This window comes from Girardinichthys multiradiatus, chromosome 12 (assembly GCF_021462225.1).
Source record: "Girardinichthys multiradiatus isolate DD_20200921_A chromosome 12, DD_fGirMul_XY1, whole genome shotgun sequence".
Classification (NCBI taxonomy): domain Eukaryota; kingdom Metazoa; phylum Chordata; class Actinopteri; order Cyprinodontiformes; family Goodeidae; genus Girardinichthys; species Girardinichthys multiradiatus.
Window position 1 is genome coordinate 33,143,044 of NC_061805.1, and position 11,076 is coordinate 33,154,119.

General features: G+C 43.4%; 3 long non-coding RNA genes across 6 annotated transcripts; all 3 read right to left on the reverse strand.

Moving 5' to 3' along the window:
* Window positions 1-752: 752 nt before the first annotated feature.
* Window positions 753-3,055, reverse strand: LOC124878396. Of its 2 annotated transcripts, none has more exons than XR_007040750.1 (4): window positions 3,041-3,055; window positions 2,726-2,920; window positions 1,557-1,795; window positions 753-1,455 (listed from the first exon to the last, which is right to left on the reverse strand). It is a non-coding gene; the product is annotated as an uncharacterized LOC124878396 (long non-coding RNA). The 2 variants fall into 2 exon arrangements; XR_007040749.1 differs by having other exon boundaries at window positions 2,726-2,933.
* Window positions 3,056-4,580: 1,525 nt separating this feature from the next.
* Window positions 4,581-6,888, reverse strand: LOC124878355. 2 transcript variants are annotated; one of them, XR_007040727.1, is made up of 4 exons: window positions 6,874-6,888; window positions 6,559-6,753; window positions 5,385-5,623; window positions 4,581-5,283 (listed from the first exon to the last, which is right to left on the reverse strand). It is a non-coding gene; the product is annotated as an uncharacterized LOC124878355 (long non-coding RNA). The 2 variants fall into 2 exon arrangements; XR_007040726.1 differs by having other exon boundaries at window positions 6,559-6,766.
* Window positions 6,889-8,332: 1,444 nt separating this feature from the next.
* Window positions 8,333-10,720, reverse strand: LOC124878373. 2 transcript variants are annotated; one of them, XR_007040736.1, is made up of 4 exons: window positions 10,706-10,720; window positions 10,391-10,585; window positions 9,217-9,455; window positions 8,333-9,115 (listed from the first exon to the last, which is right to left on the reverse strand). It is a non-coding gene; the product is annotated as an uncharacterized LOC124878373 (long non-coding RNA). The 2 variants fall into 2 exon arrangements; XR_007040735.1 differs by having other exon boundaries at window positions 10,391-10,598.
* Between the last annotated feature and the right edge of the window lie 356 nt (window positions 10,721-11,076).

Here is an 11,076-nt window from a genome sequence, read left to right on the forward strand (position 1 = left end):
GTTCATTCTGGATATTAAATTCTACATGTAAGTAATGGAAAAACCCAGGGAGCGATGGAAGAACGTGGGGCTCGAGGGCTATATTGTGAATGATCTACTCCTAGGCTGCCAGCAGTCATTTAAGATGGGGGCTACAAGAGGTATTGCCACATGCCACTGGAGACTGGCCGAATCTGTCAGCACCATTTCAGATCTTCTTAGTGGCACATCACCCATTTCCACCTGCCTTGCCGATACTGACCATGTTCTGAATGTTCCACCACATGTTTTCAGGGCCTAAGATTGCAAGGCATCTAGGTTTTTGCAAAATTAAGAGTCAGCAGCTGACATATGAGCAACACATCCATAATCCAGCATGGCCCTCAGGAGTACCAAACCTATTTTGGAGAGAGAACCTGCTTACACATCACTTCTGTCCTGCCAACCAGCCACGTACATGAATCATATTTTTTTAATATTGATCAGAAAGTGTTTCAACATGTATGGTCAGGTGATCATCACTGTTATCGAAAAACAGGCCGGGCAGGAAAATTGGAAGCGTGAAGATCGCCCAGTGAAAAGAAGGAGCATTCCCTCGGCCAGGTGAACGGGGACTTCTGCCGCTGTCAGCCTTTTTTCTGAGAGGAGAGACTACTAAGCTCATCAGGTCACACCAAAACTAATAGTCAGTGTAAGATGGAAAGCAATTAAATGTCTTTTATTGAAAAATGACAACCTCAAGCAACATTTCAGGATCAGAATCAGAAAAAAAACGAGTAGTGTTTCACACGTACAAGGAATTTGCTTTGGTGGTAAGGTGCTAGACATAGACACACATACAGTTGACATAAATACATCTGGAAATATATAGTTAAAAAGCAAAAACAAGTTGTATAGGAATGTCATGAGAATACAATAACAATATAAAATTGAATAAAATAGTATCGACATGTGCTGAGATATTCGTATTATTTGCAAGGGGGAAGTGTCAGTGGAGGACCGGGGCCTTGTTAATGAGGCTAGCTGCAGAGGGAAAGAAGGTGTTTCTGTCGCGAGAGGTTTTAGTCCTGATGGACTTCATTACCACAGAGGGCAGGGTGATGGGTCTGAAGTCATTTAGTCCTGTGGTCCTTGGTTTCTTGGAGACAGGGATGATGGTGGATGCTTTAAAGCAGGCAGGCACATGTCATGTCTCCAGTGAGGTGTTAAAAATGTCTGCGAACACACGGAGACAGCCGATCAGCACAGCGCTTCAGGGCGGATGGGGAGACATAGTCCGGCTCAGCTGCTTTACAGGGTTCCTGCCTCTGAAACAGTCTATTGATTTCCTTCTCTGACACGGAGAAGGTAGTGGGTGGAGTGAAGTGCAGCTGAGGGCGAGCATGTGAGCAGAAACAGGATGCGATTGGTCTATGTACACTCTGTGACATCCAGCCTCTTCTGCTGCTGCTGCTGCTGTACAGTTCTGGCCAAATTCTGTAAAGAATAAATAAATAATAGGAAGAAGAAAACAGTAAAGTTAGCGTTGAATAGGGGTGGGTAGGGGGGTAGAAGATGCTACACAATATAAGTCTCACATCAGCTGCTCAGAGGATTCTGCTGCTCGTAGGCTGAGAGGTTGGCAGGTCTGTTAGGATCCTCTTACGGTTGCCGTTTGGACTGTAGACAATGCGTGTTGTTGGCACCAAACAACGTCAATCCTTTTACTTTCCTCATCTGTACCTGGATCAGGAGATAACGTGGCTTCAGCCGGAGGTACGGATGCTTCAGCAGCTACGCAACAGAGCTCCTCTCTCTGGGGTTTCCTACCAAGCACCTGGGATAAAAACAGAGAATAAAAATGACCATTAAGACTGGCTGTATACTGGCAGCGTGATGCATGCTTTGAGAGCAGACATTGTTATGGTTTATTTCACCTAGATGCATCCCACGAGTGTCCCAGTTTGATCTCAAGAGGCATGTCAACTACAGTCCTGGCATGTTACCTATTATTTTCTTGCTGAAAAACACAATCTGAAAGATTAGACAGCAGTCCTTTGAAGGAGATGACAGAGAAAGTGCACCGGCGATTTCTCCATTTTTCCTTCTCAGGAAAAAAAATGACACACGGTGTGTAAGCTAAAGGAGTCCAAGCTTTGAGTCTTATAAAGGCAACGGTGTTTTAAAGCCACGTGGAACTGCTACACATCTACATGTAGCTGCAATGTATGGGAATTAAAATAATAAATGATGTAGATAAAGTATTACAAGTGTCAGTTCTTGTTTAAACCCTGTGACAATGTGCTATTTTTCCTGAAGGTTATGAAAGTTTGAGAATGTGATAGCGACGACCTATGCTTAGACATGATGATTTGAAGTGGGGGGGGAGCAAAATGGCGGCAAAGTAAAAACAAAAACTGGAAATCACGGGAATCGAACCAGGGAGCACACGCTTGCCGGCCCAGCGGCTCTACCCAGTACGCCACCAATTCCAGCCGACATCTGAAAGGCCAAAACATATATTTGACATGTAAAACGGTCACGGAACGTTCCGCCCACGCATGCGCAATGTCCTTCTTCTTGCTACAGCTAGAGTGGCTCCACTTCTTCACTCTTTCATTCTACTTCTGTGTTTTAGGCTTTGGAAAAACACTAAATACCTCTTTTTATGTCATTTACGTTTTTTCTTTCATTGCAAACCAACACTTTTCTCAGCCCCTACAACCACTCAACCCAGCCAAGGCTGACCAGTCAGCCAGCAACTCACCATGTTTTCTCGGACCGGAAGCCAAAGCTGCTGCATGTCTTCGTCTCCTTTTTAAGCGGGAGCTGCAGCCCACAGACAGCTGCAGTAAAGGGGCCTTCAAGTAGCCACCATCGTTGTTGTTCTTCTTCTTCTTCTGTCCATCGGCGGCAGGCAGACTAGTTTAAGGGTGCAATACTGCCATCAAGTGAGCTTGGACTGCAGGACAGAACTTTCTTCAGACAAATAAAGTCTTTTAAAAAACATTTCATTCTCAGTAAAAAAGGAAAACATGCTTTACTGTTTCAAATCGATTGATTACATTTTCTTCTTACGTACCTATTTATCATATTTAAGGAGTCGCTGAGAGCAGTAGGTTCAGTTCTTAAACAAGGGATTACTGAACCTTCGTGTCCTGTTCACTGCCGCCCCCCCTATTAGCAGCCCTTCTTTGAATGTTATTGTTGGAAGATTTGTACACAAATTATCACTGCTTGGTTAAGAAGTTTCTTTATCCTTATGAATTATCATTAAAAGACATTTTCATTTATTTAGTTTGGTCAACTTTGATGGAAGTGGTTTGAATACATTTCACATTTATCTTGAGTGTTTTATGAACTAATAAAAAAGTGTGTTCAGAGAGCAGCTCCTTTGAGAGAAGGAAGTCACTGATTAGCAGCAGACTGTCTCTCCCTGGCCAGCCAAAGATAACTTTGACTCGCTTGTGTCTTCATTGCATACCTTCTCTGAGTTTATCAGTGTGTCTAACTCTGACAGTTATCTAGATGTGTTCCAGTATCACTGACATCCCAGGGTTCTTGTCATCCTGTGTTCATAAACGCCTAACGAGTGACTTGATTTCTGACTTATTTCATGGAATTTGAATGGCCTACTCAACCCCTTCTCTTCTATCAGCTGTAAAGCAAATGAATTGCTAGCAGTTCAACAGAATGAATTCATAAACAACCAGTGTATTTTAAATGATATACTCTACTTCTGTAGATGGAACATTCAACCCCGCTATGTGGATCCTTAGAACCATCCAGTCAACACTAACACTGAATATGGGTAGTATTTATCAAAGTAATTGTGAACAAGGCAACACCATGCGTCTACTTGCCCTTTAGTTCATTCTGGATATTAAATTCTACATGTAAGTAATGGAAAAACCCAGGGAGCGATGGAAGAACGTGGGGCTCGAGGGCTATATTGTGAATGATCTACTCCTAGGCTGCCAGCAGTCATTTAAGATGGGGGCTACAAGAGGTATTGCCACATGCCACTGGAGACTGGCCGAATCTGTCAGCACCATTTCAGATCTTCTTAGTGGCACATCACCCATTTCCACCTGCCTTGCCGATACTGACCATGTTCTGAATGTTCCACCACATGTTTTCAGGGCCTAAGATTGCAAGGCATCTAGGTTTTTGCAAAATTAAGAGTCAGCAGTAGACATATGAGCAACACATCCATAATCCAGCATGGCCCTCAGGAGTACCAAACCTATTTTGGAGAGAGAACCTGCTTACACATCACTTCTGTCCTGCCAACCAGCCACGTACATGAATCATATTTTTTTTTATATTGATCAGAAAGTGTTTCAACATGTATGGTCAGGTGATCATCACTGTTATCGAAAAACAGGCCGGGCAGGAAAATTGGAAGCGTGAAGATCGCCCAGTGAAAAGAAGGAGCATTCCCTCGGCCAGGTGAACGGGGACTTCTGCCGCTGTCAGCCTTTTTTCTGAGAGGAGAGACTACTAAGCTCATCAGGTCACACCAAAACTAATAGTCAGTGTAAGATGGAAAGCAATTAAATGTCTTTTATTGAAAAATGACAACCTCAAGCAACATTTCAGGATCAGAATCAGAAAAAAAAACGAGTAGTGTTTCACACGTACCAGGAATTTGCTTTGGTGGTAAGGTGCTAGACATAGACACACATACAGTTGACATAAATACATCTGGAAATGTATAGTTAAAAAGCAAAAACAAGTTGTATAGGAATGTCATGAGAATACAATAACAATATAAAATTGAATAAAATAGTATCGACATGTGCTGAGATATTCGTATTATTTGCAAGGGGGAAGTGTCAGTGGAGGACCGGGGCCTTGTTAATGAGGCTAGCTGCAGAGGGAAAGAAGGTGTTTCTGTCGCGAGAGGTTTTAGTCCTGATGGACTTCAATACCACAGAGGGCAGGGTGATGGGTCTGAAGTCATTTAGTCCTGTGGTCCTTGGTTTCTTGGAGACAGGGATGATGGTGGATGCTTTAAAGCAGGCAGGCACATGGCATGTCTCCAGTGAGGTGTTAAAAATGTCTGCGAACACCGGAGACAGCCGATCAGCACAGCGCTTCAGGGCGGATGGGGAGACATAGTCCGGCTCAGCTGCTTTACAGGGTTCCTGCCTCTGAAACAGTCTATTGACTTCCTTCTCTGACACGGAGAAGGTAGTGGGTGGAGTGAAGTGCAGCTGAGGGCGAGCATGTGAGCAGAAACAGGATGCGATTGGTCTATGTACACTCTGTGACATCCAGCCTCTTCTGCTGCTGCTGCTGCTGTACAGTTCTGGCCAAATTCTGTAAAGAATAAATAAATAATAGGAAGAAGAAAACAGTAAAGTTAGCGTTGAATAGGGGTGGGTAGGGGGGTAGAAGATGCTACACAATATAAGTCTCACATCAGCTGCTCAGAGGATTCTGCTGCTCGTAGGCTGAGAGGTTGGCAGGTCTGTTAGGATCCTCTTACGGTTGCCGTTTGGACTGTAGACAATGCGTGTTGTTGGCACCAAACAACGTCAATCCTTTTACTTTCCTCATCTGTACCTGGATCAGGAGATAACGTGGCTTCAGCCGGAGGTACGGATGCTTCAGCAGCTACGCAACAGAGCTCCTCTCTCTGGGGTTTCCTACCAAGCACCTGGGATAAAAACAGAGAATAAAAATGACCATTAAGACTGGCTGTATACTGGCAGCGTGATGCATGCTTTGAGAGCAGACATTGTTATGGTTTATTTCACCTAGATGCATCCCACGAGTGTCCCAGTTTGATCTCAAGAGGCATGTCAACTACAGTCCTGGCATGTTACCTATTATTTTCTTGCTGAAAAACACAATCTGAAAGATTAGACAGCAGTCCTTTGAAGGAGATGACAGAGAAAGTGCACCGGCGATTTCTCCATTTTTCCTTCTCAGGAAAAAAAATGACACACGGTGTGTAAGCTAAAGGAGTCCAAGCTTTGAGTCTTATAAAGGCAACGGTGTTTTAAAGCCACGTGGAACTGCTACACATCTACATGTAGCTGCAATGTATGGGAATTGAAATAATAAATGATGTAGATAAAGTATTACAAGTGTCAGTTCTTGTTTAAACCCTGTGACAATGTGCTATTTTTCCTGAAGGTTATGAAAGTTTGAGAATGTGATAGCGACGATCTATGCTTAGACATGATGATTTGAAGTGGGGGGGAGCAAAATGGCGGCAAAGTAAAAACAAAAACAAAAACTGGAAATCACGGGAATCGAACCAGGGAGCACACGCTTGCCGGCCCAGCGGCTCTACCCAGTACGCCACCAATTCCAGCCGACATATGAAAGGCCAAAACATATATTTGACATGTAAAACGGTCACGGAACGTTCCGCACACGCATGCGCAATGTCCTTCTTCTTGCTACAGCTAGAGTGGCTCCACTTCTTCACTCTTTCATTCTACTTCTGTGTTTTAGGCTTTGGAAAAACACTAAATACCTCTTTTTATGTCATTTACGTTTTTTCTTTCATTGCAAACCAACACTTTTCTCAGCCCCTACAACCACTCAACCCAGCCAAGGCTGACCAGTCAGCCAGCAACTCACCATGTTTTCTCGGACCGGAAGCCAAAGCTGCTGCATGTCTTCGTCTCCTTTTTAAGCGGGAGCTGCAGCCCACAGACAGCTGCAGTAAAGGGGCCTTCAAGTAGCCACCATCGTTGTTGTTCTTCTTCTTCTTCTGTCCATCGGCGGCAGGCAGACTAGTTTAAGGGTGCAATACTGCCATCAAGTGAGCTTGGACTGCAGGACAGAACTTTCTTCAGACAAATAAAGTCTTTTAAAAAACATTTCATTCTCAGTAAAAAAGGAAAACATGCTTTACTGTTTCAAATCGATTGATTACATTTTCTTCTTACGTACCTATTTATCATATTTAAGGAGTCGCTGAGAGCAGTAGGTTCAGTTCTTAAACAAGGGATTACTGAACCTTCGTGTCCTGTTCACTGCCGCCCCCCCTATTAGCAGCCCTTCTTTGAATGTTATTGTTGGAAGATTTGTACACAAATTATCACTGCTTGGTTAAGAAGTTTCTTTATCCTTATGAATTATCATTAAAAGACATGTTCATTTATTTAGTTTGGTCAACTTTGATGGAAGTGGTTTGAATACATTTCACATTTATCTTGAGTGTTTTATGAACTAATAAAAAAGTGTGTTCAGAGAGCAGCTCCTTTGAGAGAAGGAAGTCACTGATTAGCAGCAGACTGTCTCTCCCTGGCCAGCCAAAGATAACTTTGACTCGCTTGTGTCTTCATTGCATACCTTCTCTGAGTTTATCAGTGTGTCTAACTCTGACAGTTATCTAGATGTGTTCCAGTATCACTGACATCCCAGGGTTCTTGTCATCCTGTGTTCATAAACGCCTAACGAGTGACTTGATTTCTGACTTATTTCATGGAATTTGAATGGCCTACTCAACCCCTTCTCTTCTATCAGCTGTAAAGCAAATGAATTGCTAGCAGTTCAACAGAATGAATTCATAAACAACCAGTGTATTTTAAATGATATACTCTACTTCTGTAGATGGAACATTCAACCCCGCTATGTGGATCCTTAGAACCATCCAGTCAACACTAACACTGAATATGGGTAGTATTTATCAAAGTAATTGTGAACAAGGCAACACCATGCGTCTACTTGCCCTTTAGTTCATTCTGGATATTAAATTCTACATGTAAGTAATGGAAAAACCCAGGGAGCGATGGAAGAACGTGGGGCTCGAGGGCTATATTGTGAATGATCTACTCCTAGGCTGCCAGCAGTCATTTAAGATGGGGGCTACAAGAGGTATTGCCACATGCCACTGGAGACTGGCCGAATCTGTCAGCACCATTTCAGATCTTCTTAGTGGCACATCACCCATTTCCACCTGCCTTGCCGACACTGACCATGTTCTGAATGTTCCACCACATGTTTTCAGGGCCTAAGATTGCAAGGCATCTAGGTTTTTGCAAAATTAAGAGTCAGCAGTAGACATATGAGCAACACATCCATAATCCAGCATGGCCCTCAGGAGTACCAAACCTATTTTGGAGAGAGAACCTGCTTACACATCACTTCTGTCCTGCCAACCAGCCACGTACATGAATCATATTTTTTTTTATATTGATCAGAAAGTGTTTCAACATGTATGGTCAGGTGATCATCACTGTTATCGAAAAACAGGCCGGGCAGGAAAATTGGAAGCGTGAAGATCGCCCAGTGAAAAGAAGGAGCATTCCCTCGGCCAGGTGAACGGGGACTTCTGCCGCTGTCAGCCTTTTTTCTGAGAGGAGAGACTACTAAGCTCATCAGGTCACACCAAAACTAATAGTCAGTGTAAGATGGAAAGCAATTAAATGTCTTTTATTGAAAAATGACAACCTCAAGCAACATTTCAGGATCAGAATCAGAAAAAAAACGAATAGTGTTTCACACGTACAAGGAATTTGCTTTGGTGGTAAGGTGCTAGACATAGACACACATACAGTTGACATAAATACATCTGGAAATATATAGTTAAAAAGCAAAAACAAGTTGTATAGGAATGTCATGAGAATACAATAACAATATAAAATTGAATAAAATAGTATCGACATGTGCTGAGATATTAGTATTATTTGCAAGGGGGAAGTGTCAGTGGAGGACCGGGGCCTTGTTAATGAGGCTAGCTGCAGAGGGAAAGAAGGTGTTTCTGTCGCGAGAGGTTTTAGTCCTGATGGACTTCAATACCACAGAGGGCAGGGTGATGGGTCTGAAGTCATTTAGTCCTGTGGTCCTTGGTTTCTTGGAGACAGGGATGATGGTGGATGCTTTAAAGCAGGCAGGCACATGTCATGTCTCCAGTGAGGTGTTAAAAATGTCTGCGAACACCGGAGACAGCCGATCAGCACAGCGCTTCAGGGCGGATGGGGAGACATAGTCCGGCTCAGCTGCTTTACAGGGTTCCTGCCTCTGAAACAGTCTATTGATTTCCTTCTCTGACACGGAGAAGGTAGTGGGTGGAGTGAAGTGCAGCTGAGGGCGAGCATGTGAGCAGAAACAGGATGCGATTGGTCTATGTACACTCTGTGACATCCAGCCTCTTCTGCTGCTGCTGCTGCTGTACAGTTCTGGCCAAATTCTGTAAAGAATAAATAAATAATAGGAAGAAGAAAACAGTAAAGTTAGCGTTGAATAGGGGTGGGTAGGGGGGTAGAAGATGCTACACAATATAAGTCTCACATCAGCTGCTCAGAGGATTCTGCTGCTCGTAGGCTGAGAGGTTGGCAGGTCTGTTAGGATCCTCTTACGGTTGCCGTTTGGACTGTAGACAATGCGTGTTGTTGGCACCAAACAACGTCAATCCTTTTACTTTCCTCATCTGTACCTGGATCAGGAGATAACGTGGCTTCAGCCGGAGGTACGGATGCTTCAGCAGCTACGCAACAGAGCTCCTCTCTCTGGGGTTTCCTACCAAGCACCTGGGATAAAAACAGAGAATAAAAATGACCATTAAGACTGGCTGTATACTGGCAGCGTGATGCATGCTTTGAGAGCAGACATTGTTATGGTTTATTTCACCTAGATGCATCCCACGAGTGTCCCAGTTTGATCTCAAGAGGCATGTCAACTACAGTCCTGGCATGTTACCTATTATTTTCTTGCTGAAAAACACAATCTGAAAGATTAGACAGCAGTCCTTTGAAGGAGATGACAGAGAAAGTGCACCGGCGATTTCTCCATTTTTCCTTCTCAGGAAAAAAAATGACACACGGTGTGTAAGCTAAAGGAGTCCAAGCTTTGAGTCTTATAAAGGCAACGGTGTTTTAAAGCCACGTGGAACTGCTACACATCTACATGTAGCTGCAATGTATGGGAATTGAAATAATAAATGATGTAGATAAAGTATTACAAGTGTCAGTTCTTGTTTAAACCCAGTGACAATGTGCTATTTTTCCTGAAGGTTATGAAAGTTTGAGAATGTGATAGCGACGACCTATGCTTAGACATGATGATTTGAAGTGGGGGGGAGCAAAATGGCGGCAAAGTAAAAACAAAAACAAAAACTGGAAATCACGGGAATCGAACCAGGGAGCACACGCTTGCCGGCCCAGCGGCTCTACCCAGTACGCCACCAATTCCAGCCGACATCTGAAAGGCCAAAACATATATTTGACATGTAAAACGGTCACGGAACGTTCCACCCGCGCATGCGCAATGTCCTTCTTCTTGCTACAGCTAGAGTGGCTCCACTTCTTCACTCTTTCATTCTACTCCTGTGTTTTAGGCTTTGGAAAAACACTAAATACCTCTTTTTATGTCATTTACGTTTTTTCTTTCATTGCAAACCAACACTTTTCTCAGCCCCTACAACCACTCAACCCAGCCAAGGCTGACCAGTCAGCCAGCAACTCACCATGTTTTCTCGGACCGGAAGCCAAAGCTGCTGCATGTCTTCGTCTCCTTTTTAAGCGGGAGCTGCAGCCCACAGACAGCTGCAGTAAAGGGGCCTTCAAGTAGCCACCATCGTTGTTGTTCTTCTTCTTCTTCTGTCCATCGGCGGCAGGCAGACTAGTTTAAGGGTGCAATACTGCCATCAAGTGAGCTTGGACTGCAGGACAGAACTTTCTTCAGACAAATAAAGTCTTTTAAAAAACATTTCATTCTCAGTAAAAAAGGAAAACATGCTTTACTGTTTCAAATCGATTGATTACATTTTCTTCTTACGTACCTATTTATCATATTTAAGGAGTCGCTGAGAGCAGTAGGTTCAGTTCTTAAACAAGGGATTACTGAACCTTCGTGTCCTGTTCACTGCCGCCCCCCCCTATTAGCAGCCCTTCTTTGAATGTTATTGTTGGAAGATTTGTACACAAATTATCACTGCTTGGTTAAGAAGTTTCTTTATCCTTATGAATTATCATTAAAAGACATTTTCATTTATTTAGTTTGGTCAACTTTGATGGAAGTGGTTTGAATACATTTCACATTTATCTTGAGTGTTTTATGAACTAATAAAAAGTGTGTTCAGAGAGCAGCTCCTTTGAGAGAAGGAAGTCACTGATTAGCAGCAGACTGTCTCTCCCTGGCCAGCCAAAGATA